General features: G+C 40.4%; 1 pseudogene; it reads right to left on the bottom strand.

Moving 5' to 3' along the window:
* Positions 1-4,444: 4,444 nt before the first annotated feature.
* On the bottom strand, positions 4,445-5,421 carry LOC144299445 (peroxisomal trans-2-enoyl-CoA reductase pseudogene; annotated as a pseudogene).
* Positions 5,422-6,589: the final 1,168 nt, after the last annotated feature.

Here is a 6,589-nt window from a genome sequence, read left to right on the forward strand (position 1 = left end):
CATCAGTGGTGCTAGTATGTATCAGTAACAACCATTGGAAAAATGTAATCGTCATGATTATAAGGTCCCAATCACAAGTGTACTGGATGGTCCTTAATAAAAGCAACAACAACAACAACAACAACAACAACAACAACAAAATAAATAAATAAATAAATAAATAAATAAATAAATAAATAAATGCAACAAATGTTTCTCAAGATGTCTTTAAAAGATTTCAAAATTTTGGACCAGAGTATATATAACGTGACAATCACTTAAATTGACTTTTAACTTTCTTATAAGTTTTAGATAATAACAACCATAACACACAGATTGTTAAGACAGCAAAAGGACACTGCTGGGGGGCTGCATGGTGGTGCAGTCAGTTGAGCGTCCAACTCTTGGTTTCTCCCAGGGGTTGTGGGATTGAGCCCTGCAGAGGGCTCCAGGCTCTGCGCTCTGCATATAGTTTGCTTGAGACCCTCTTTCCCTCTTCTTCTGCCCCTCCCCACCACCCTCTTGGGCTCTCATAAATAAATAAATAAATAAATAAATAAATAAATAAATAAAGTAATTAAAAAAGTACACTGTTGGGAGAAATAATTTTTTTTGGGGGGGGGAGAAATAATTAAATAAAATCTCCTGTCAGGGGATCCCTGGGTGGCTCAGCGGTTTAGCACCTGCCTTTGGCCCAGGGCGGGATCCTGGAGTCCCGGGATCGAGTCCCACGTCAGGTTCCCAGCATGGAGCCTGCTTCTCCCTCCTCCTGTGTCTCTGCCTCTCTCTCTCTCTCTGTCTATCATAAATAAATAACTCTTTAAAAAAATCTCCTGTCAACCCAGTACAACCCCTTCACAAAATGTAGACAAGAATGAAAGTTTTGTTATTAAGCATTAAACCAGACCATGATGCATATCACAGGCATTCAGCTAAAGAAATTGGAATGATAAAGAAATCTCACCCTTTTAGATAGCTAGGCAGAAACAATCCATTACATACATACAACTGTCTTAGTCCAAAGGAAAAATTAAAACTTGGAGCCAAGTGCTTGGACAAAACTTCCACAGAGTTAGGGAGACAGAACCCCACACTCCTCTGTGTTCACCTTTCACAGAGGTGGCTCCAGAAAGACACACCTAGAATGCAAAACTGGCAAAAGGCTTGTTCAGCTTTTTAAAAGATTACATATGTGTGAAAAGAACAAAGAAGATTAGGATCACAAATTTTCAAAAGGAAATGCTGGAAAGAAAAGCAGGGGAAGAAAGTGTTCTTTCCCTTTTGGCACGAGGGACACATCAAAGTTCTTGAGACTAAAGCAAAGTTATTTGTTTTGTATATTTTTTAATTGGAGTTCAATTTGCCAACATATAGTATAACATCCAGTGCTCATCCCGTCAAGCGCCCCCCTCTGTGCCCATCACCCAGTCCCCCCGTCCCCCCGCCCCTTCCACTACCCCTTGTTTGTTTCCCAGAGTTAGGTGTCTCTCATGTGCTGTCACCCTCTATGATATTTCCCACTCATTTTCTCTCCTTTCCCCTATAATCCCTTTCACTATTTTTTATATTTCCCGAATGAATGAAACCATATAACGTTTGTCCTTCTCCAAATGACTTACTTCACTCAGTGTAATACCCTCCAGTTCTATTCATGTTGAAGCAAATGGTGAGTATTCATTGTTTCTAATGGCTGAGTAATATTCCATTGTATACATAGACCACGTCTTCTTTATCCATTCGTCTGTCGATGGAAACCGAGGCTCCTGCCACAGTTTGGCTATTGTGGACATTGCTGTAAAGTAAAGTTTTTAGTTAGAGGCAAATTCATAGTCAGATTCTTCAATTACTAAAGAACACCGAACATATAAACTCTACAATTCATTTAATAAGAATAAAATCAACCACAAAGGCAGCAGAAGAAAGGGCATAATTACGAGCACTTGAAGATAAAATAATTAGCAGAAAAACAGCATTAGGAGAAAAATAGGCAGACTGTAAAGAAGAGAAAAAGAACTAATCAGAATTAGAAATGGCAAAGTGACTATACCTATGGACACGGATCATATCATGAGAACCAAGAGAAACAAAGACAGAACGAGCAGCACTATCAGTATTTTGTTGATGTTTGAATTAGGACAAGCATACACACTATCAACATTGGGAAAGCTGCGGCCAATGCAATATGACATGTAATGCTGGTGCTCTCAATAGCAATTAAAAGAAAAAGAGAAAAAAACCCATGTATTTCAGTGGAAAACTATGCATCCTTTATAATGTATACCCTTTTAGATTATCAGATTCTAGATTATCAGCTCAGATTCCTGTTCATTATCTTTGTGCGATTTTGTAACTCCTTGTATGTTGTAGGTAACTGATAGATATATAATTCTATCTAGCCTTGTAGTGACTTTCCGCTAATTTCCACCTGTGGAAAAGCAGTTTTATCTTTATTCATAATTCATCTCACCATCCCTTTATGTCATATAACTGCACTGTTTGGATTCTTCTTTTGAATTGGCTATAACATCTGCCTCATATATTCACTTTATAACTCTATATGAGAGTCATGATTCTACCATTTTTACCAATAGAAAGCTAAAAGAAAAAATTTTAAAGGCTAATATAATAAGAATATTTTTATTGATGTGACTGGATGGGAATGTTGAGTATATCCAGCAAGAACTGAATAGTAATTGTACAATGGCAAAGTAACTTAGACACATGAAAGAAACCACACCCTAACCAGGCTATCACTAGGGATGACATTAATAATAAATATGTGAAATAAAATTAAGAATAGCAAATTATTGATGTAATGGAATAAAATTAACAAAACTAAAGACTTGTCAATGGGCAGAAAGCAAATATTGAAAAGATATAAATTCTTAACTTATTGTTATAATCAGAATATTTTTGGTAATCTGTCTAAATAATTATAACTTTAATCTAGAAGAAACAACAAAATAAGAGAATGCTAAAAGATACTAACTTTACCATATATTTGCATAAAGTAATATTGACCCAAGAACAAAAACCAACTGATGAACATAAATAAAGGAAGCTCTCCCAAGAGCTCACTGTATTATTGAAGGATCTAGTCTTCAGGGGATCCCTGCATGGCTCAGGGGTTTGGCGCCTACCTTCAGCCCAGGGCGCCATCCTGGAGTCCCAGGATCGGGTCCCGCATCGGGCTCCCTGCAAAGAGCATGCTTCTCCCTCTGCCTGTGTCTCTGCCTCTCTCTCTGTCTATCATGAATAAATAAATAAAATCTTAAAAAAAAGAAGGATCTAGTCTTCAGTATCCAGATTGTTGACTACAGATAGCTAAGACAAAAAGACGAGCTTCTTTGGAGAAGATTCCAGTGAAAGGTGGCTCAGCAAAGTGAGGGAAACTGCCTGTCACAGTTAAGGTTTAGGCAGCAGGAGAATCTGGCAGCTAACTCTTCGTCCTCCAACCTCCACTCTCAGAGCTTTCCCACAAATCCAGCAGCAACAAACCCTCCGCAATGCTTCCCTGTCTCAGGGACACCTGGGTGGCTCAGGGGTTGAGCGCCTGCCTTGGGCCCAGGGCATGATCCCGGATTCCCCGGATCGAGTCCCACGTCGGGCTCCCTGCATGGAGCCTGCTTCTCCCTCTGCCTGTGTCTCTGCCTCTCTCTCTCCCCCCCCACCCCGTGTCTCTCATGAATAAATAAAATCTTTAAAATAAAATGCTCCTCTCTTCACAAACATCGGATAGCTTTGAGAGAGATGAATTTGTAAGATGCGGGCAGCCCCGGTGGCACAGCGGTTTGGCGCCGCCTGCAGCCTGGGGTGTGATCCTGGAAGCCCGGGATCGAGTCCCGCGTCGGGCACCCTGCATGGAGCCTGCTTCTCCCTCTCCCTCTGCCTGTGTCTCTGCCTCTCTCTCTGTGTCTATGAATAAATAAATAAAATCTTTAAAAAAAAAAAGAATTTGTAAGATGCATCACATAGGAAAGAAAAAAATCCACTACCAATAAAACACCCAGTGAGGGTAAGGCCCATACTGATTACTGAGATGCCAATCCCTGATGTATCCATGATGCACAATGAATAGGACTTTTTGGTAGGTGGACGTATAGCGTGAAAAAATCATTTTCTAGAGGGACACCTGGGTGGCTCAGCCGTTGAGTGCCTGCCTTCGGCCCAGGGCGTGATCCTGGAATCCTTGGTTCGAGTCCCACATTGGGCTCCCGGCATGGAGCCTGCTTCTCCCTCTGCCTGTGTCTCTGCCTCTCTCTCTGTGTGTCTCTCATGAATAAATAAATAAAGTCTTTAAAAAATAATAAATAAAGTATGTTAATTTCATTCATAAAAAAGTCTTTAAACACAGGCTAAACAACATTGGTTGGGGCTTAAGAATGCATTTATTTCAGGAATAGTTTCTGCTTGGGCATAACTGATAACATTCAAAAGGCAGAAAGTGATTTTTCCGTACAAATTATTATAACTCTAAAGTACCAAAGGCCATTCTGGAGATACTAAGACATTTGGGGATAAAAAACATATGTAGTTTCCATAGCTTGGCTTTATTCCTGAAAGACTCCCTCATCCTTTTGACAACAGAAATATCCCCCGCTCGCTAAGGCCAGTTGTATATCAAATACTCCCATATACAAAGACTGGCCCCATCCCCATCCACCAATTTTCCAGTGATAAGAGAAGCTACAGGAGACAGCAGGAAGCAGACCAATAGGGAGATCTCTCAGGAACTCCAATTTGCTTCGCTGGAATTTTCTTAACCGTCCAAATACGTCTTTTGCCAAAGAGCCATAGTTGTCAATAGCAGTCAGGGAATAAATGACGCCAGGGGCAACACAGTTGCTCCTTACTCCGTTCTGGCCTATTCTACAGCCAAGGATTTGGTGAGATTGTAAACACCTGCTCTGGCAGCTGCACTATACACAAGTCCTGGAAATCCATTTTAAACAAGGATAATATTATTCAGAATGGATCCTCCATGCTCTTTCATCCAGGAGTTGTAAACTGCTCTCCACATGTAGAAGGTGCTCATCAATTTGGTTTCGATCACAGCATGCCATCCCTTTGCACTGATGTGTTTTGCAGGAGACCTGAACTGACCTCCTCCATTGTTTACAAAAAATTGATCTTACCATAAATATCTAAGGTGGATTTGACCAAATTGTTCACCGCCTTTTCTTTGCAGATGTTGCATTTTATGGGAGTGACCTGAGCCTGGTGGGCTCAGTTCATCTGCAGTAGATTTTAGTCAATCAAAGTTACGTGACGCAATGACCACATTACACCCCAGCTGCAAGATCTTGGTCATGATGGCCTTTCTGATACCTGTGTCCCCTCTGGTGATGATGGCCAGTTGGTCTTGCAGCAAGCCAGCAACCAGCCAGCTCTTGCCCTTGTCCCAAGTGCCCATCTCCACCAAGCATCTGAGTCTTAGGAGTGCTAAAGTCACTTACATGGTAAAAAAAAAATTAATAATAATAATAATATTTTTTACTTTATTTATTCTTGAGAGACACATACACAGAGAGGCAGAGACATAGGCAGAGGGAGAAGCAGGCTTCCTGTAAGGAACCCAATGTGGGACTCCATCTCTGACCCCGGGATCATGCCGTGACCCGAAGGCAGAAGACACTCCACTCCTGAGCCATCCGGGTGTCCCTACAGGAAAATTTTTATGTTTAAAAAAAAAATCAATAGCCTGTCTAAATTATCTCATTTTATTAAAAATAGATTATCATTTTAAATACTGATATTCCGTCAGAAGTCTCTTATTGACAGTTATTTTGAATTTCAAACTATAAATAACCCAGAAATAAATTTTGTTAAATGCCTTTATCCAAATTTCAGGTTATTGAGTATATGCTTCCTTTACATCTTTTTCTCCTTTATGGAGATGATCATGTGGGATCTCTTCCTCTCTTTTGTGTCAATATGGTGAGGTTTGGTTTTGTCTTTTTTAAAGACTTTATTTATTCATGTCAGAGAGAGAGAGAGAGAGAGAGAGACAGTGACAGGCGGAGGGAGAAGCAGGCTCCACGCAGGGAGCCCGATACGGGTTCGATCCTGGGTCTCCAGGATCAAGCCCTGGGCCGAAGGCAGGCGCTAAACTGCTGAGCCACCCAGAGATCCCCAATATGGTGGGTTTTATTAAAAGATTTCCTCATATTGGACTATCCTTGCATTTCTAGTATTTCTCACTTAGTCACATGCTATTATGACTATCAATGCCATTGCACCAGTATTTATCAATGAGATTCGTCTGTAATTTTCTTTTAGAGACCGTTTTGTGAATTTGTGTTTGGGATTTTTTTTTTTAGTGAAATAGCTCTGTCAATTTTGATCTGTGTTGGACTTTGACTTGAATCTAGTGTGGTCTGGAGTGAATGAGCTGGCTGAATGACAGACCCTATCCTGTGATAGGTGGAAAGAGGATACTTCCGTGAAAAACTATGCATTGCTCATATCTTACTTGTTCAGTCTAGTCTTCACTATTTCCTAGTCTTTCATGGTTTTTAAGCTACTTCAGAAGACAAGTGATAGCAATGCAAAATAATTCTTGTCTCTGGACATGTACATTCTGTCCTATTCAATTGACTTCTCCTCACTA

The sequence above is a fragment of the Canis aureus genome, chromosome 27 (assembly GCF_053574225.1).
Source record: "Canis aureus isolate CA01 chromosome 27, VMU_Caureus_v.1.0, whole genome shotgun sequence".
NCBI lineage: Eukaryota > Metazoa > Chordata > Mammalia > Carnivora > Canidae > Canis > Canis aureus.